The sequence below is a fragment of the Microtus oregoni genome, unplaced genomic scaffold, assembly GCF_018167655.1.
Source record: "Microtus oregoni isolate MIOR12 unplaced genomic scaffold, Mior012 000033F_ref0000390, whole genome shotgun sequence".
NCBI classification, from domain to species: Eukaryota; Metazoa; Chordata; class Mammalia; order Rodentia; family Cricetidae; genus Microtus; species Microtus oregoni.
Window position 1 is genome coordinate 22,254,051 of NW_024543092.1, and position 21,289 is coordinate 22,275,339.

At 46.9% G+C, this 21,289-nt stretch overlaps 1 protein-coding gene across 7 annotated transcripts in view; it reads right to left on the bottom strand.

Moving 5' to 3' along the window:
• Pde10a (phosphodiesterase 10A) overlaps positions 1-21,289 on the bottom strand; it is a 449,138-nt gene that overhangs the window by 346,138 nt on the left and 81,711 nt on the right. The window contains exon 1 of one of the 7 annotated variants that reach the window (XM_041680084.1): positions 3,983-4,081. The exons of the other annotated variants lie outside the window; for them this stretch is intronic. The gene's annotated coding sequence lies outside the window, so the exon portion shown is untranslated. Of the gene's footprint in view, positions 1-3,982; positions 4,082-21,289 lie in introns of those variants that run through there. 7 annotated transcript variants of the gene reach the window in all.

Genomic DNA, 21,289 nt, shown 5'->3' on the forward strand with positions numbered 1-21,289 from the left:
AACAAGTAGGCTGTCACATGGTCTCCCTGCTGCACCCCAGACTCTGGGGTCCTTGAGCCATCATTCTCCAGGACATTGTCAACACTCTTCCCAGCCTAGTTCTCAGGCTGTGGGAAATAGTAAGCTGTGCTGGCTAGTTTTATATCAACTTGACACAAGCTAAAGTCATCTGAGAGGAGGGAACCTCAATTACGAAAATAATCTCCATACGATCAGGCTGCAGCGAGCCTGTAGGGAAACTGATTAATTAATGATTGATGGAGGAGGGCCCAGCCTATTCTGGGTGGTGCCATCCCTGGGCTGGTGGTCCTGGGTTCTATAAGAAAGCATGCTGAGAGAGTCATGAGGAGAAAGCCAGTAAACAGGTCCCTTTCATGGCTTTTGCATCAGCTCCTGCCTCCAGGTTCCTGCCCTGTTTGAGTTCTTGTCCTGACTTCCTTAGATGATGAATTGTGATGTGGAAATAAGGTGAACAAACCCTTTTCTCCAAAGTTGCTTTTGGTCTTTGTGTTCCATCACAGCAATAGTTACCCTAACTAGAATATGAGATATGTCTGCCTCATTAAAAGGCTAAATATTGGCTTTGAATATTAAGTCCTGAAACACACTCCAAAGAGGAAGATAGCACATAACCAGTTTCAGACAGGGAAATTAAGTTGTCAGAGAATCAACTAGATTGTAGACAAAAGTTTCTGTACCACCCGACTCCACAGCTATTTAGTCCCAAATAAACACACAGAGGTTTATATTAATTACAAACTGTTTGGCTTATTGCTCAGACTTATTACTAACTACCTCTTAAACTTAACTTGACCCATAATTCTTATTTATATTCAGTGGCTTGGTACATCTTCCAAGGCATTTTCATCTTGTTTCCTCTGCTTCTAGATGGTTGTTCAATGGGTTATGGATATTTGTCATTGTTTAGGGGGATTGGTTACAAGTTGTTATTGGTAATGGTCAGGAAAAAAACTAAATAAAGGAAATTAGATTCTAGGTTCTTGTTTTGAAAAGAATAAAAAAGGAGGCTATAGATATGATAAAATTAAAAAAGTAGATAGATTGCCGGGCAATAGTGGCGCACGCCTTTAATCCCAGCAATCGGGAGGCAGAGGCAGGTGGATCTCTGTGAGTTCGAGACCAGCCTGGTCTACAGAGCTAGTTCCAGAACAGGCTCCAAAGCCACAGAGAAACCCTGTCTCAAAAAAGCAAAAAAAAAAAAAAAAAAAAAAAAAAAAAAAAAAAAAAAAAAAAAGATTATTGAATCTACTTTTAAAATAACCACTAGTTTAAAATGTTTTACATTGGGTTGTAATGTATATTGTCTACAAATTTTGTATACTGATACAAATTTGAGATTAATTTTTTTTAGAACATACTGTACATACATTTCTATTCTTGTTCAGGTATTGTACCTATACAGCTCATTTAACAATGTAATGTAAATTTCTGTCCTTGAAAGTTATTATTAACAATTGTTTAGGGTAATAAGGAATGCCAGTTAGTATTAATCATCTATTATAATCAACCTTGTAGACACATTAGGTATGTTTTCAAGGTCAAACAAAGATATATTTTAGATAGGTCATCTTTTAATACTTCAGAGATCTACAGAATATAGCATTTAAGATGTTTTAATAATCTAAATTCTTCTTTTTTGGACAATGAGACATGTTTACTCATGGCAGCACCAATGTACTTCAGAGAAGATAATGGTCATCAAGGAAACTCCACATGGAGTTTACTTTCTTTGTGGAAAAAGTAAGCCACTGGATAAGAAAATGCCCTTGCCTCAGCTGCTGACAGTACGTTGTCCTAACTGGACAAGCAGGACACAAAAGAAAGTGACTGCCAAACATTGTCAAGACAAGGCAGGACAGCCCTTCAGAATGTCCTGCTTCACAGAAAAGTCTGCCAAATATTCTAGGCCTTTAGACTGAAGATGGATGCCCCCATGTTGTAGAGAAACTTTGGGTGACTGTCCAGGCAGCCAGCTGTTTCTGTCTTTTCTCACATTTTTGGAATTTGCTTGCTTGTACCTCTTGCTTACTCAGTTAATATTATTTCTTTCTTGTGTCTCTGAGGGAGTTTATTGAAGACTTGATAGTTACAGTTTTCCTTGTATATGAAACTCAGAAAAGAGACTCACTAAAGAAATGTAAAGTATATAAGGTTGAATGATATCAAAAGATAGTTTTGGATGGTAATGCAAGTTGTGATAGAAAGTAAATCAGGTACAAAACTTTGGACTCACTAAGATAGGATAATGGAGTATTTTCTCTGAACTTGCCAAATGCAAATGGACTAGACATTGTTGATGTATTTATTGCATGTATATATTGCATACAGTTATCATACTTACTATATGTTTTTTCATATTAGTTATAGCCTTCTTTCTTATTTTAGACAAAAAAGGGAAATATAGTAACATTTTATTAGGTTTTAATTTAAAAAAAAAAAACCCTGCCTAAAGATCAGAACGTAAAATTAAGCCACTAGAGGCCAGGTAGTGGTGGCATATACCTTTAATCCCAGGGTTTGGGAGATGGGCAGATGGTTCTCTGTGAGTTCAAGGCCACCCTGGTCTACTCAAGATCAGTGCAGAAACAGACCAAGGTGGTGGTAGTTCACACTTTTAATCCCAATACTGAGGAGTCACAGCCTTTAATCCCAGCACTAGAGGGGAATATAAGACAGGAGGAGACAGAGGCTCAGGGCTCAGTCTGCAGTCACCCTGCAGAATGAACCGAAGTGCAGCCGTGGCAAGCCGAGGCCGTCTCATGAGTCCTGACACAGCTGGTGAGACCCAGGGGGTAGGAAACCACTGAACCATCCCTTGCAGACATGTTTCTATGGAGAACTTCTACAATAAGAATCCAACCATGTTCAGACAAACACCAGCCTGAAGCTAGTCGGCTAATTCTCCCCTTGGGAAACTCATCTGCTGTCTTACTTTGTCCCTGACTTGATCCTTTACTTCCCTTACTCTGGGTGGATCCAAGGCCTTGAGCTCCTTCACCCCCCTCAACCCTGGAACACTCATCTCACCACTTTCTAAGCACTGGTACTTAGGCATCAAGGGCAAACTGAGTCCTGCTGACCCCAGGCTGGCCACATCACCTTCTCTCAGCTGCCACCGTGGCCCACTTGGCAGGTCTCACTTACTGTTTCAGTATCTGCTATTCTGGCCCTCTCTACTCTATCAGATCTTGCTTGTCCAAGCCTCCTCCCTGTCACACAAAGCTTCATACCTAGGGACTGGAGAGACGTTGAGACTGTAGAAACCATGAGAACAATTGTTGTTTTTAGTCGCCTAACACGGCTGTGGGGATCATTAGACGTGTCTGTGGAACCACCAAACCCAATGAGTACGTGACAGATGGAGGCCAGACAGCATCCGGGGCCACTTTAGGCATGTGGTCCTGGGAAGCTGTACTGTGGATTGGCAGTTAGGTAGAGCCGTGGTGCCGCAAATGCTGTTATCTCCACTGCCCAATTCCTTCACTGTGACCCGCCCACTGCCAAGGACTAACACACAGGACACAGGCTAGCACTTTTCACATGAGTCTCCCGGCTTTGCTGTTTGTTTCTAAGAACCTACCACTCTGCAAACTCAGGCCACACAAGGCTCCTTCCAGGGTTTGTTCCTTACCATCTGGGGTTTCCAAACTCAAGACCAGCTCTTGCTGTGTTCAGAACCCAGCTTTTCTCTGCCTTTCCTCCTGCTTCCCGACAGACCCACAGGACAGTCAACTAGCCTCTGTCCCTCCACTAAGACCCTTCTCTGCTTTGGAGTAAAGTCTCAGGTTTGGGAGACAAGAACCCTCCTGCTGGCTAAAATGACCCTGTCAATTCCCGTCCCACAAGGAGACAAGTTCGTTGAAAAGAAGACTTTTGCAAACTCCGGAAACTCTTCTTCCACTTGCCAAACTCTCTCAGTGTCTTACTGATGTGACCTGGGATGAGTCATCTCGCCACCTACCTTCCCTACAAGGGTTGTCACCGGGATCATGAGTTGATATGCAAAAGTACTTTGTGCTTTAAATAGTGCCTTTCAACAGCGGCGCTTAAAGGATCCTAATCAGCACAGTGGCACAAAGGCTTACACAAGACGCTCCTCGGCAGCTGTCAGATTTCTCTCAAACTTCTCTCAAGGAGCTGACGACAATGGCAACTGTTCCTCCCGACAAGTGGTCAAGACTGAAAAGAAGACGTTACAGAAAGAGGAAACACACACTGAAAACTCTGAGGTAGACCGCTTCCAACCCTGACTAGCACAGCGGGCTGACTGATCACAAGAGACCTACACAACTTCTGGAAATTTGGGGGAGGGGGTGAGTTTCACAAAGAAATGGTTCTGGAAAAGCCGAGATGTCCCTAGGTTCATGGTAGGAAGGGACAGGGCTCCTCAGGCTAGCTCAGCCTCCCTTTTTTTAAGTTTCTCTCTTCTCATGGTCTACATCCATTCTCTGTCTTGCCCATCCCTCTTCTTACTGCCATCCTCACCATCGCATCCCTATTTGACTGATCTCCTTCTTCATTCCATTGTGTCTATTCTCAGCCCCTCTCAATCAGTCTCATATCTGCCCTATCCATCTCTACCCCATCTCCATCCTCCTCTCCATCTCTACCCTCACCCCCATCCCTACCTCCACCCCATCCTCCTCTCCATCTCTACCCTCACCCCCAGCCCTGCCTCCATCCCTATCCCCACCTTATCTCTATCCTCATCTCTACCTTCACCCCCATCCTTGCCTCCACCCCACTCTCCTCTCCATCTCTACCCTCACCTCCATCCCTGCCTCCATCCCTATCCCCACCCCATCTCTATCCTCATCTCCATCCCCACCCCCATCCTCGCCTCCATCCCCAGCTTATATCCCACAGGTAACAATCACACTGGGAATATGTGAGCTGGCTGTGCTGTCTTCAGCTTTGAAAAGTAAAAGAACCGGGAGGCCCAGATCTTGTACATTTAGCAGGAATTTCCTTTCTCTACCTTCTCGAGTGCCTCTGTCTTTCCCTAAAATGTTACTCAGCTGTTCTTTTCTTCATTAATATGTCAGGGAGCGCAGACATCCATGGGAGAGCAGCGGTTTACCATGGCTGAGCCAACCCAAGGTGCTGCTGGCTCCCCTTCTCGAACAATGAGTCTCACAAACCGCCCACACTTCCCACCCAGTGGGAAGACGCTGGAGCTCTCACAGACTCACACCTGCAGTTCTAGCACATTCTAGAAAAGAGCAGGATAGAAGATGCTGAACTCTTCCAATCGGTAGAGTAACAGCCACACCCCCTCTCTTGTTGTGCACCTCTTAGCAAATTATACTCAATGGGACGTGCCGCCGTGGGGACAACATGCCATGAGCATTAGGACGTGCACATTGAAGCCAGGGACGAAATAAGGACAGCACTAGAATATCTTGGCAGAAACCCAGACTTTGCTCCCCCACGGGAGTCCTCGAACAACACCCTGGGGTGAGAGCACCCACTAGAAACACCCTTTCAGCACCCATTTGGCAAGCATCTGTCCTTACTCCCGTGTGAGACACGCGAGAGTTATTTTTGATTGTATTCAAAGCCGACAAACCGCTGGCATGTGTGTGGCTGGGATCTCCGCACGACACTCTGCCGACAGCAGGTGTCAGTCAAGGCATTTAATGCGGGGACTTTGAATAACAGTTTCTCTGATTTAATTTTAGGTTTCAGTTGGTTTTGGGATTGTCATCATTGCAAAATCTAGTTTAAACTTGCTTCTAGCTCACTCAAGAAAATCGAGAGCAAAGAACAGGGAGGAGTCTCTCCAGAGAACCCACCTCAGCCTCTGTGGGGGGCTGCTCGCCATACCCCAGCACCCCAGCCCACCACCCTCACAGCGCAGAGATGGGCCCTGGCTCTTGTGTTGGCCTGGGCTGGTTCTCCTGCCTCCTGACTTCCCTAATGGTTTGAGTCCACCATGAGGTATAGAGGTGACTCTTCTAACCCCCTAGTGTGCACGCCCTGGGGGCAGATGGTGCTTTCTGCCTGTGCACTTGACTGGTATAGCAGTTTGCTGTGGACACTTTAATGTCATTGGGGTTTGCAATAGCCCTGAGCTGTAGACAAGCTGGCTGCAGGGTGTTTGGACCTCACATGCATTTAAATAAAGCTTAGAATTAATGTTCTACATTTTTTAATGTTAATATTGTTGAGCAATATTCTTGCCTTGGGGAAGTATGCAACTGGGGAATAAATGCACCATCTGGCCCCAGAGACTGCTAACCAAACTTCCCCAACTTGCTGGAATGATGGAAAGAGTGGCCTAGTGTGTGCATTAGCCACACCATGAATAGGATGTAACAGCCTAGTATGTGTGTTGTTCACACCATGAATAGGATGTAACAGCCTAGTATGTGTGTTGTTCACACCATGAAAAGGATGTAAGCAGCCTAGTGTGTGCATTAGCCACACCATGTAGAGGATGTAACAGCCTAGTGTGTGTGTTATTCACACATGAATAGGAAGTAAGCAGCCTAGTGTGTGTGTTATTCACACATGAATAGGATGTAACAGCCTAGTGTGCGTTATTCACACCATGAATAGGATGTAACAGCCTAGTGTGTGTGTTATTCACACATGAATAGGATGTAACAGCCTAGTGTGCGTTATTCACACCATGAGTAGGATGTAAGCAGCCTACTGTGTGTGTTATTACACATGAATAGGACGTGAGCTATCTCAGAGTTCCCCACCCTCATCGTGACTTACACTCAGTCTGAACTGGTGAGGGGCATTGCTGCTCCTCTACTCCCCAGTGCCTGCAACTACTTTATGAAAAAAAATGTTGGAAAAAATGTATGTGCAATTAGTATTTTCCTGATGTACTTAAAGAAGTGAACTTGTGCAATGAGTGCGGTCCTTTCCCTCTCAACTCACACGTCCTCAATAGCTCGATGCAAACAAAATCTACCTGCACTTGTCTTTCCCATAAAAAAGCTTGAAAAATAATGATATACATTTTTTAAATGTTAAGATTGTCACAATCAATCATACAGACAAAAGCCAGGTAATTCAGAGTTAGCCATGACAACTTTGATCTCTTTATTTTCACCCGGCCTGCTGAGGTAAACGCATGAGTTCCATTAAATGAGCCACTTAATACCACAATGTACCCACTAGAATACCTCCTGGTTCTGTAATTACTACCACAGAGGAGTCTTTGCCTATACTGAAGAGATGCAGGCATTCATATTTAAATCCAGCTGCCTTGCAGCAGGCTCCAGCAACCCAGCACTTAAACCCTCCCAGTGAGTTAAAATGAACAGCAAAAAGAATGCAGGTTCATTCTAAAATGCACCCGGTTCTCCTTGCAGAGTCTGAGGCAGGCAGTAGTCTGGGCAGTCAGGGTTTACTGAGGACCAGGGACTGAAGCAGGCGCTTGACCTGGGTTGTCACTGTCTGTCACTAGTTTGCATGATTCTGTCACACAGCAAGGTCTCTGAGGTTAAAACCATAGTGAACTTGGGGTGAGAGCATCCACTGACCCCTGTTCATCTGATATTTTAAGCTTTAGACTAACTTTATACAGCTCATTGCAGGATCTGATATTCAATGGTTCTGCAGTAAAACTGGAACTACCGTCTCTCTTGTTACCTGGAGACTGGAAAGACTGCAACAGTCCTCAGACCTGGCACACAGAACAAGTTCTGCGATGGAAAGAAGGGTGTGGCCATTCTGAGAAGTAGCTGTGAGCAAGCTGAGAGTCCCACCTATGCACGGGGCTGCGCCTGCCTGCGAAGGGGCTGTAGCCAGCAGTACAAGTGAACTGGGCTGGACGCGGTCACTGTGTCAGGAGGTAATCCTCAACAGCTAGGGGGGGTCTTCTAGGCTCGGTGCCTGGGACAGACTCTCAACAGGGAAGCAAACTAATTCCTCCAGGGCAGGAGATGGCTTGTCTTCAGGACTCTATGCTTGAAAGTTCTGGAAAGAGGCTGCACTTTCCACAGGGTCTTCTGCAAGGCTGATTGACTGATGAACTTCAGTGATTATGTGGAATTTGGAATGTCCCAAGTCCAGGGCAAAACTGTCCTGGGCCATCTTTAGCCCTTTTGCTAGCCACCGATGGCCGTCTTCTGTGCCTGACCTTTGCACATCATGTGGGTGTGTACACACACAGAGAGCGCTGGATTTCCTGTCTTTGGAGGGGCAGTCGAGACAGGGTGTTTCTGTGTCGCCATGGCTGTCCTGGAACTTGCTTTCTAGACCAGGCTGGCCTCAAACTCAGAGATCTGCCTGCCTCTGCTGGAATTAAAGGCCTGCACCACCACTGGCCAGCAAAGCACTGGTTTTCCAACCAGCCACAAAATGATGGCCCCTGTCAGACCATATCTGAGACCGCTTGAGATGTCTCTCTGCTTCTCTGTAACCTCCCAACCTAATGCTTCCACCAATCTATTGCAAAGATGCCTTTATGTATTTATTATTTTTTGTTCTGTTTCTAAAGATTTAATTTTTTATTTTATGTGTATGCATGCATTTCTTGCATGAGTACCAGATTCGAGTCTGGTGCCTGGAGAACTAGAATAGGGCATTGGAACCGACGAAACTGGAGTTACAGATAATCGTAACCCCTATATGGGGCTGGGAAACGAACTCAGGTTCTCTGCGAGAGCAGCCAGTGATCTTAACCACCAACCTCTCTTCGTTCTGTGTGTATAAAAACTTGATAAAACTGCTACCTCGCTGATCACTGGATCTGGAGAAACTTCAGTCTGTTTTCCAGGACGATGGACACTCGTATTTGTCTCCAGAATAAACTCTTGTCCCCTTCAAGGTGACAGTTGCAGATTCTGTTTTTGTTTTTCATTGATGAACCCAAGGGTCTGGGTACCTCAGACTGAGATATAAATATGCAAGGCTGGGCAATTTACAAGCACAGACGTTTCTCGCAGACAAATCTGAAACCAGGATGCTAAAGGCATCCACAAATTTGTTATCTGGTAAGGCCTGGTTCCTCAGAGAGTTTGGAAATGTGACTTACTAGGACACTAAAATTTTAGTTTCTTTGTGTACGTGTTAATTTAAAAACTCAATTATCTGGAAGCACAGACCAGAATAAAAATTTTAATGTGTCCTCATTTCAAACTAATATGCTTTATTCTATCCTTGAAAATTGCCTTCAATTCTGATTTTTGATGTTCAGTTACAATTTAAGGAGAATAAAAGAATTCTTTTAAGAGGAACTGTTGTATCATTCCTGCAAAATGATATGGGGTGAGGGTTCATAAACCTAAGGAAAAAGAAATACCAGAAAACTTACTAAAATGGAGCCCCCAATCCCACTTCCAGGTGTATGTAGCTTGCCTGGGTTGGATGCCACATAGCTCAATTGAAAAATAATTAACCCTTGAGTGCATTTCATGACGGATTCCTGTATATTCTCAGTGGGTTATGTCTGTACATGCACCTGTGTGGGTGTGTGGGTCAACATCGGGTGTCTTTCTCACTCGCTCTCCATCTTCCACCCTTACTCCCTCCCTTCCTTTTCTTTTCTCCTTCCTTCCTTCCTTCCTTCCTTTCTCCCTTTTTTCTGTCTTTCTTTCTTCCTTCCTGAGACAAGGTCTTTCATTGGTCCTGGGGCTCTCTGATTGGCCAGATTGACTGGCCAGTAAATCTGTCTCTTGCAGAGATGAGATCTCCGGTCTCTTGACCCACTGAGCCATCTCCCCCTACACACACACCCATATTCTGCTTTATCTACCTCTACGGAAGCACCAGCTTTGCTATGTGTTGACACTGACACTTACTGAGGAGTTGTTGGTATAATCCTGAACCTGAACACCCCCCGCCTGCAGCATTGCCCGAGACTACGACAGGCTACAGGCTGCAAACTGCATTCTGGTGCAGACTCAGCTTCTCTCTGAGACAGCAGCATGCTAGAAGGGGCTTTATCCTGCACAGTACAAAGGGTCCAGACGCAAAAGTGGAGGTGCAGATTCCACATGTGCTGTGAAACTGATAACATGTTTGCGTAACTAAAACCTTCTCACCGAGGGAGTCCACATGAAAGGGGGAAGAATGGCATCTTAAGGTCTGTTTCTACAACTGACACCAAAGGGGCACACGTTAAGGTTTTAATGGTTGTCGCAGTGAATTTCTAAACGAGGGTGCCTAGAGAGACCTCAATAAATCACATCCTCCAACATAAAGAAGAGGCTAGCCCGAGTAGCTAAGTAAAACCTAGACATACACCCATCCGACAAAGGATTCTTAAACTTGCTTCCTCTTGTGGTCCTGGGAAAAGCATTTAACCCGTGATACTGATAAATGAGAACCAGGGCTCCTCCACATCTCCAGGACCCATCCGGCCAACATGTCTATACAGCTCTGGTCAGCTCAAGGGCCATGTTACTCTTTCGAACTTAACGCTTGCATGCGGGGTGTTATTTATATGTTAAGCCTCACGGGGAGAATATGGAAGCTCCCAGAACCTATGGAATGGAAGGAACAAGCATTAAATCCTAGCGTTCAATTCGTAGCTTCCTATGTATGGCACACAAATCTGCCAGCATCCTCTAAATATGTCCATGATATATTATATTCTCCTTGGTGTATTTAATTAAAAGATTGTAAAGTTGACTAGTGACTAGGTCTACAGCCTCCAGACTGCCATCAATTCATTACACAAAAATGCTTTCATGCAACAAATGCCGTCCCATTGGCAGCTGCCTGCAATACTATAGAGCGAGCCATGGGGAAAGCAGAGGCTGTGTCTGAGTTTGGAGAGGGAGGCTGGGGAGAGCTAGTCCTGTGGGATGGATTTCAGTCTGTGTGACGATCTGAGATCCCTGAGTCATTTCATTGGTGAGGCTTGTGGGATCCACCGAAATTATGCTCTTTGAGCTGGGCATAGTGGTGCACACCTTTAGTCCCAACCCTTGGGAGGCAGTGGCAGGTGGATCTCTGTGAGTTTGAGGCCAGCTTAGTCTACAAATAAAGCTCCAGGACAGCCAAGGTTCTGTAAAGAAACTCTGTCTCAAAATAACAACACCAAAATGTGTTCTTTGTACCTTGGGGGCTCAGGGCCATCAGTGCATGTGACTGCATCAGACCTGTTAAACTAAATGCAGACAATTATCCTAAAATGTAGGTCATTGTACCCCAGGATCAGACTGAGCATCATTGCTTTCTATATAAAGGAAGTGCTGCAGAGTTCCCAGCACAGCCACAGTTATCCGCCCATCCCTGTCTGCCAAGGAACCATGGAATGACCAGTCTGTGGAGTCATATTATCAAAACAAACTGTTCTTCAAAGAGAGGTGGATGTGGTAAAGGCTCTAGCAAACCTACCCAGGCAGAGAAGCCGGGGCCTTTGAGATCCAGGGCACAAGGAAAATGGTGGAGTTGGAGCCTGTGTCCCTTTGCACACCTGGCCTCTTCCTTACTGCTTCTCATCTCTGTGGTGAGGGCTGGAGCCTGTGAAACCCATTTCAGCCAACAAGCTAAAGACAGGAACCCCAAAGGGAAAGCCAGGCCTGCTGGGCTGTCTGGGGAAGAGGGAAAAGCCAACAGAGGGGAGAGCCAACTAGGAATGCAAATGAAAACACACAGGAAGAGCAAGCAGCAGCAGCGGGAGGAGAGACTGCCCATCTTCCACCCTCCTCTTGTCTCCTGTCTTCTTCACTCTCAGGAGAAAACCTTCCCTGGAGAAATCTATTTAAGAGGCCATAGTTCCTCCTACAAAGGCCTCCATATTTTGATTTTCAGGATCAACAAATACTGTTTCTACCTCTGAACAATCTTCTAGCCCGGTTCAAAAAGAAAATAGGAGTTGGGAGCCACAGTATTTGGGGACGGTGAACCCCAAAAATGTAGATCCTGGTTGACATAATGCAGCAGATGTGGAGTCCCGGGCCAACACCATGGCTCACTGGATATTCCCAAATAGATGATTTTCTTACTCTGTCACATAAAGCTAATCACCATGGACGCAGCCACGGTGTGCCGAGTCTCAGTGGGAGTGGCCTAGAGACCCTGAGTCACCATCCACACAAAACCAAGGGCCCATGAGTAGGGAACTGCCTGAGGTAGTTGGCTGTGTGTGAGGGGCTTGCTGGAATGTGTTGACATCATCAAGGCTGCTGGAATGCTAGAGCAATTCTTTACACCAACACTGTAGCTTGACTAAGTTGACGCGGTGGCTGGAGATCGCTGGGACAGCTTCTGGTGCACTGGCTACATCTGTGTCACAGGAATATTCTCCAGCATTGTTTGAAGTCACAACAAAACAGTGAAGAAAGCATGGACAGGTGGGGCACTGGAGGCTTGTGCGGCTGATCCGACAGGCGTATGAGCAGGTAACAGGGATGTGCGGCTGATCCGACAGACGTATGAGCAGGTAACAGGGAGGGCTGTGAGAATAAGCAGGCAGCTGTGTGATCAGACCTGAGTAACGGTGTGGAAAGATTCAAGCACGGTAAGCGCCTCACTCTGGTTCTAGGCTGTCAGTCACCGAATCTGCCCACTGTGATGATTAAGGGTTGATTCGTGGTAGTAGTTGGTAAGACAGCTTTCTGGACCTTTGAAAGCACCCTTTTCTGGTATTTGTAGTTATCGGAGACAAGAACAAAGTTAAATCTGAACCATTCAAATGTGAATTACAGTACTGCTTTGACCCCAAACAAGTCAGCCGGGACCTCGGTCCTGGTGATGGGTCCCTGTGTCAGTCGAAGCTTGTTCTACAGTCACACCGTCAAGTCAGTTATCATCTTGGATGATGTGGGATTTCCTTCTATATGCTGTGAATATGTTTTATTACCATTGGTTAATAAAGAAGCTACTTTGGCCTGTGGAAGGGCAGAATATAGGTAGGTGGGGAAACTAAACTGAACGCAGGGAGAGAGAAGGCGGAGTCAGACAGATGCTGTGTAGCTGCTGAAGGAGAGAGACACCACGTAGCTGGCAAAAAAGAGGTCAGAACCTTGCTGGTAAGCCACAGCCTCGTGGCGATGCACGGACTGATAGAGAGGGGTTGATTTGGGATGTAGGAGCTAGCTGGAAATGCGCCCAAGTCATTGGCCAAGCAGTGTTGTGACCAATGTGGTTTCTGTGTGATTATTTGGGTCTGGGCAGCCAGGAAACAAAAGCAGCCTTTATTTACACCCGGACCTCTCAGAAACATATGCAACAGTGATGAACGACACACTTCTCTTCACACACGGCCGGCAGAGAATGTCCTGCCACATGGGTTTCACTCAAAGTCAATGGTTCAATGTCTGTGTGAGAGTTGCCCTTTCTCCTTTCCTAAGATTCAGATTGAGAAATGGAGGTGTCGAGAGAGAGATGGAGTCACATACAGAGCAGCTCCCCCATGCTCCACCTTGCCATCAGGAAGGAACTAATGGACTGGAGGTCAAGAGAATTACAGTGCAGGCCATGGTCCTGTCTCCCTGCACATCCTTCCAAATGGCAACGCAGAGGGCATACCCCTTGGGGTCGTTTTCTGTTGCATAGTTAGGGATGCTCTTCAGAAAGGGTAACTTTTGAACAGAGACTGGGTCTCCGACTGAGTCCTTTCAGCTAGCCTGACTGGCCAGCAAGCCACTGAGATCTCATCTCCACCTCCTAGGAATGGAGCTGCAGGCACATACCTTGATGACTGTCTATAATCACATGACTAGGAGATGGGGATTGTAGAGTCCGGGTACGGTGACTTTGCAGTAGATGTGTGAAGAGGGGTCAGAAACCATCCTCACCACCCTTGTGATCTGTAGTTCATCAAACTCCATCAAGTTCCTTACAGACGCTCTCAGCATCTCCAGTGTGTAGGTTACACCTGGGTCACACCTGGCTCATGAAGCTCACAGCATAAGAAGTCACATCAGAGACACCACTGTCAGCGTGTCAACAATGCTCCGAGTCATTAAACACTGCAAAAAATCAAACTCACTGCCACTGATTCAAGTTTGCAAACTGCTAACTTTTTCCTTTAAAGCCTAAGATTTATCCTGGGCTACAAACACTTGCATTGCTTTGCCTTGAAGAACAGAATTATTGGTCCTCTCTGAGCTGTTGTCTGCCCGGCATCCAGGTCTGGATGGCGGCAGAGGGCCTGCTGTTCTTTTGAATAAAAATGAGGTTTCAGGGAAAGGGGGCTGGTAGAAGGGATATTTATTCCCCAAACACAGAGATGTCACTCTCTGGTACTTGTGACTCAGTGGGGCCTACACGTGTGGCTGCCAGCTTCCCATTCTGTCGGAGGAAAGACTGCAAAGATGCCTGTGGTGTCAGTGTCGAACACCTCCAGAGTGCTTGTGTTCTGCGTGATGCTGTGCTCTGCTCTCCCTGGCTGTGAGAACAGAGACTGGGGAGGAGGGAGGGCAGGGCCCTGGTCCAGCGGAAGGTGCTGGAGAAGGCACAGGCGGGTCTGCCCTCCTCTGTCTACTCCACACTGTCAGCCAGGACAGAGACACAGGAAGAGTGGGCAGGGCCTTCATGCTTTGTGAGCGTCCTAGCCCTCTATGTTCCCTGAACGGAAACAATGTATCTGAAAAGGCTGGAGGGAGGGGGAGCAGACCCCAGCCCTGACAGAGACCAGACCTGAGTTTCACTTCACTAGAACCGGACAGAGTTGAGCAAGCAGGTCTCATGAAAACCACTACTTATGGGTGACCATCAGCAAACACCCCCACAAGCCCTTCTGTTGGATCAGCACACCCCTAAAAGTCCTTCTGCTAGCTCAGCAGATGCCCCTAGACTTGCAGCCTAAAGACAGATTTCCCTACCCTGCTGCTGGAAGGTCCCTAACCACTAGGCCCTTCCACCAATCAGCCCCAGGTTAATCCCTTCTCTCTGGAATTCCCCTAACTCCACTTAAAAAGAGTTTGTGACCTTCTTTGGGGGTCGCCAAATACCACCCAATATTGGAATCAATAAATGCTCTTGTTTATTGCATGCGTTGCTGGTGGTCTTCTTCGGGGCTTTTTCTGGGACCCTAACAGTATCAGAAAGCAGGAGGAAGCCAACCTGCTTGGTCCGGGAGCCTCTCTACAGGAGTCTTATCATGGCTGATAAGTCTGTCAACCCCACACATTAATCATGTACATTAAGCAGCCTCAGTTCTGTGCGCCTCCCTGTAAATACAGTATATGCTAAAAAATAATTGTACTGTAATCTTTGTTTTTCTTTTTTCTGATTGGAAAGAAATGGAAGTTGCAAAGCTGGGCGGTGGGTGCCCCCTGCTGGTCACTACTGGAAGTGGCATGCTGGATAGTCCCTGCTCAGAACTCCAGCAGAGGCTGTGTCCAAAGGGACCCTTCAGAGCTGTTCAGAACATTTCAGAGCACTCAGCCACAGGCACTGCCTGCCCTCTACTTGGTTTTCAACAGTTGAGACGGCTTTTAAAGATTCAAGGTGCTTTCCAGAGAGAAGCACAATTCTAAATATTTAGAGACGCTGAGTTTACAACAAGCCCAGGCATTGCCATCCCGAAATCACAAAGCAGGGATGCTGCTGCTGCCTGTCTTTCTGTGTGCATGAATGCCCGTGTGCTAATGGCAGGAAACAGAAACAAAGTGAACCGGAAGTTAAAGTAGGAAGAAGCTCAGTGGAAAGAAAACTTGCATTTATGTACAAGAGACAACATCTCTTTCCCGTGTCTCATCTCCACCGCACACAGGGGTGAGGCTGTGGCTACTCACACACCACAGTGGCGGTCACCACTCAGCTCTGCATACACTTGCGTTGAGGGTCCTCCACAAACTGAAAAGCGGGGGTCTTCCCATTTGAGGTGGGGTCCAAGCTACCTGCCTGCACAGGTGTCCTGCATGGAATACATGACATGGTGCGACCTGAGCACAGACTGCATGTCATACACTGTGGTGCAGCCCTTAGGTCAGGCTAATGGGGATACTTCTATCTAGTTACCCCCAATCCTAATGGTGCCCAGACAAGGTGGGCTTTATGGCCTCTGAGGACACTATGTAGGGGCTGAAAGCTAGGAAGCTTTCATCACTCTCACTCGGGAAGTGATATTTGGATTGTTCATGCAAGAGTTACATAGTTGCAGCAGGCAGAAATGAGAGGTGGCTTATTTCAAGTTAATGAAGTCTTAAGACAGGTGTGTTCTAGAAATACATACTAGAGGGACTGGGATGCAGCTCAGTTAGCAGAATGTTTGCCTAGAAAGCATGAAGCCTTGGGTTTGACCCCAGCACCACGTAAGATGAACATTGTAATGACACTGGCCTGTGGTGACATGGGCCTGTAATCAAGCACTGGAGGGAGAGGCAGGAGAATTGAAGTTCGAGGTTATCCTTAGCTCTGTAGTGACTGACACCAGTCTGACTACATGAGACTCTGTCTCAAAAGGGAGAGGGAGCCAGGCGGTGGTGGTGGTGGTGCACACTGTTAATCCTAGCACTTGGGAGGCAGAGACAGGCAGATCTCTGATTTCGAGCCCAGCCTGGTCTACAGAGTGAGTTCTAGGGCAGCCAGGACTACACAGAGAAAGCCTGTCTCAAAAAAAACGACAGCAACAAAAACAAACAGAAGAAAAAGGAGACAGAAGGAATGCAAGCATACTCGAAAAATAAAACATTTCTTTCAAAGACATATCATATAGAGAGATACAGCTTGCTAATAAGAGGAGCAAAAACTGCTACATCCTCCTCTTCAGGCATCTACATTTTGAAGAAATTATGGGATGTGCACACTCCAGACCAGGGCTCATAGTACCTCCCCTGCTCAAAACTCTTTCCTCCCACAATGAAGCCCCACCTCCCTAGAGAGTTCTTCTAGTGGAGACCACCTCACGCTGGGACTGCCTGAGTTGGTTCTGCTGCAGAGTGTATACCCGGCTGTGCTAAATCACTGAGCTGGATGGCTCAGCTTAGGAGAAAGTGATGCGATGATCCTTCTCAGGACCTTAAATACACCTGAGGCTTGACTGCGTTGTGCAGATGTGCTTTGAAAATGTGTTCAGTAGGTCCCTGCATTAGGCAGTGTGTTTGGGGAACTGTAGGTCACCGTAGCCTGTTATCTATGGCTTCAAACAAAGATGAGCTTCTCAGGACCACTAGAGTCACGGGAACAACTCTTCCTGGAGTTGTCTGTGTCAGGAAACAAATTTTGGTTCCTCCTCTCTGTCCATCTGCATGGTCTTCTCTCTCATTCCCACATACCTGCATCAATTAGGGAGCAGGACACAGACCTTAGTGTGTGCTTCTCCATGTGAGAGGCGAACCACCATCCTGGTGGCAGCGTGTGACTGAACATGCCACCTTTGTCATTCCAGAAGGTGGAGAAGTGTTTAGAGGAGGTCCTGGTGGGAACAGAGGAACTGTGTTCCAGGGACCACAGGGTGAGCAGTATCCATAATGACAGCAGAGACCTGGGCTGGGTCTCCTGGCAACCTGCTGATACCAACAACATGGTTCCCCTGTTCACCTGCCTCTGCAAGCCTACAAAGGGGATATATGATAAAGGAGGAAGAAGGAGGAGGAGGAAGAGGAGAAGGAGGGAAAGGAGACATAAATGGGAGATGAGGCATGCAGAATAGCACAGGTGGACACCAGCCATTGCTGTGACGCCCATCTCTAGCCCTCTTAGCCTCTCCAGATGTGCCACGGTCACTCTGAGAACCTTCACCACCCGGTCAGACTCCAAGCATCTTGACTTCCACATTAGGCTACATCCTAGCCAGAGTGGTTCATGTGCAGTTACTCTACCTCCACAGCTCTGCCTATGGCAAGAGCTGCTTAGTGCAGATCTTCACTCCTGCATCCTTGGCTCATCCCCTCTTATGTCTTCTATTTCCCTGGTCATATACCACCAGCTAGGGACACAACCTGAGGGGTCCTCCCTGAGTTTCTCCCTTTTCCTATCTTTAAATCCTGCAGAACACATAGTGAAAGTCACACACCTAAATGCCATATCTTTTGGTAACCCTGTGCCTTGCTGTGCAGGTAACATCATAAGCTAGTGAGCTTTTTTTTCCTGTCCTATTCCATTAAAATATTTTTGTTATTGAACTTTTCTATTTACCCCTTTAGTAAAAAGCATTTCATGTAACAGGGTGATCTCCCCATCAAGGCGAGGAATGCAATTTAAATGCAACCAATGTTGAGTAGTACTGTTTCTGGGGAAGATTCTCATCCTGACACCAAGACCATGGGGACCAATAGCCATGGAAGACATCGCACAGAGTCACATCTAATCCAGATGCCCAGGGCCCATCCCAGGGAAGCTGGAGCTCCCCAGCGCTTTCCATCAAGAGGCCCCAGAAGCAGGGCATCTCACTGAAGAGTCAGGAATTCTGGAAGCATCCAAACCAGATGAGGCTGTGAAGACAGCTCAGGGAAGCAAGACAGCAAAGTCCATGGGGAGCTGGTTCCTTTGGGACTGGACTCTATGGAGAAAAGCCTGCCACTCTCTCTGAAAATGTCTAGACATCTGTGAAGGCAGCAGTCACTTCGTACAATGTTTCCCGAAATCCCCACAAGGGACCCAGCCTACCGTGCTTCCTTGGACAATCTGGCTTTGCTTTACAGAGAGCCTGTGCTGTGCGCTTTATTTAAACAGACTATTTTAGCTTCAAAAAACTTACTTAGGATTAGGCTCAATGTTTGGATTTGACAAAAAGTCCTTGTTATAGAATCCTGGGTTTAAAAATGTCACGAATTCATTTTAAACTTAGATGCCAAAACAAGCACACGGCCCTTTGAATTTAGATGATAAAAACAAGAGACGTTCCCTTCTCCACATGGCTCTCCAACTCACTGAAACAGGATGGAGGGAAACACACAAATATCTGAGAATAAACTACTCATTTCCTTGATTTTGAAAGATAATCATTTGGAGTACTCAGAATCCAAGTACATACATGTTTTAAGGTTCTGGCTTAAAAATTGATGAAATTTCTGCTATTTCTTCTATAAATGACCTCTTATTATTTTCTTGTTGCTATGATAAATCCTCTGACAAAATCGGCTTAAGGGAGAAAGTGTTTGTTTTGGTCTACAGCTCCAGAGGGATACGGTCCATCGTGGTGGTCAGGACATGGCAGAAGGCAGGGAGAGCATGGTGGCAGGAGCCGAAGGCTGCTCACAGTGTGTCCACATTTAGGAAGAAGAGAGTGAGCAGGAATGGGGCCAGCTATAGTGCCTCCAGGCCCACTGCCACAGTGCAGCTCCACCTCCCAAAGGCTCCACAAAATTCCCAAACGATGCTCTAGCTAGAGACTCAGGGTTTACAGACTGGAGCCTGAGGGAGCAGGCATTTCACGGGTCAGGACACAACAAATGGAAATCACCAAAGATGCCTAAGTGCCTACTGTCCCCTTCTCTCTGAGGGACTAGAAGTGCTGAGTCCTGGTCCTTGTTGTTTTTACTCCTTGGGGGACCCACCACCACTGAGCTCACAAATAAATCACACATTCTTATTACTACTTATGAATGTCCAGCCTTAACTTGACTTGTTTCTAGCCAGCTTTTTTTTTAACTTATTATCTCATCTAACTTTTGCCTCTGGGATTTTACCTTTCTCTATGTCTGTATATTATCTTGAATTACTCCGTGACTTGATAAGAAAATGGATGGCTGGCCCTGACGTCCTCCTCTCCTCCTTTTCTTCTTCCTCCATCCCTTCTCAGCTTTCTCCTACCAAGGCTGACTCAGTAGCCCAGGGGTTGGTCTCCAGCCTGTCTGGATCAACAGAACATATTTTGATTTTGACTTCCTCCTATCAGTTCTGTTATCAACCAGAGGAGAGGGACAAACTCCTAAAATGGGGGCCACGCAGACAAAGGCTGGATGGTTCTACTTAAATAACTGTCTCATTCTTCCTCAGTTGTCTATCATTTCAGAGATCCACCAGGCCTCACACATAGGCCCCAACGCTTTGCTCCATTATTAGAGCCCCTCTTTGACCCCACCCATCACCGAGCTCGTGTTTCACAGGTTCGCTCCTCCTGTCAGACTGTGCTAAGGCAGTCCACAGGGGACTCTCCGTATGCTTCAGCCTGTGCACCAGCTTCCTGGACATCAACCAGGAGAAGATTGGCACCCACACGCCTTCTCATAAGAAACTTGATTATCTCCTAACACTTCTGGACACTTTTCCAGGATGGATAGAAGTGTTTCCGGCCTACATGGAGACGGCAGATGTGACTCAGATGCTCCTGGACCACATCAGTCCTTTGTTTGGTGTGCCACACACCATCCAAATGGACAACGGGCCAGCCTTCACTTCCAGGGTCATGGAGCTTATGTCAGAAGCTCTCAACGTCTCCTGGAAACTCTACATCCTCTACCATCCACAATCCTTGGGAAAGATGGACAGGGTCAACAGACTCATCAAGCAATAGCTAATCAAACTCTCCATTGAACTCAGGTTATCTTGGCCCTCCCTTCTCCCCATTGCCCTTACTCTTCTCCGGGCCACCCCACGCTCTCCTTCAGGCCTGAGCCCTTTCGAGCTCCTTTACAGAGGCCTCTTCCTCCCCAATCAACTCCTCCTGACACAAACTCCTCCACCAGCTGGGTACCTACCCTACCGCTCCCTTCTGCGGTGCCTGTCACATGCTGACAGCTATCTCCCTGTCCCTACCAAAGGGACTGAACTGCCCCTGATCCTGCACCACTCTCCCAGGGTCAGAGGACTCCTCAAACAGCTAGGTCCTAGGTCTCTCAAGCCCTAATGGACAGGACCTCACATCGTGATCCTCACCACCCCCTCGGCTGCCAAGTTCCTAGGACATCCACACTAGTACCACCTCTCCAGGCTCCAGCAGGCACCTATTCAGATTGCTTGGTCTTTCCAGCAGTTAGGACCCTCCACCCTCCAGTTTTCTAAGATGTCCCAATGAAGGGCCTATCTGCTCCTCTTCCTGGTGCATTCATCTTTGTCAGTGCAACTAGGACAGATGTTAATAATCTATTTTCTTCCTAGCAACTGTCCATTTCTGCTTCCTCAAGAAACAAATGCCTGAGGTCTCCAGGATGGCAGTTAACTGGATACCTCTCCACGACACCTCCTACTGAGTGTGAGCCCACCAATTCCCAACTCTCCCTTCCCCACATCACCCCACAGGAAGCAGCCAGACATGAACCGGTGTCCATATACCCAAAAAGTCTGGGATGTTCTGGTGGAAGCTCCACCCCACGTCCCCTCCCCCATCTATCTCCAAATCCTGATTCAGCATCTCAGAAAGGACCCTCCCCAGAGATGCTCAGGACCACTCCCCAGGGTATTTAAACTGCCCCCCAGAAAACAGACATGTGGTTTTCTGGTCTTCCTTCCCTGTCTTCTCTCT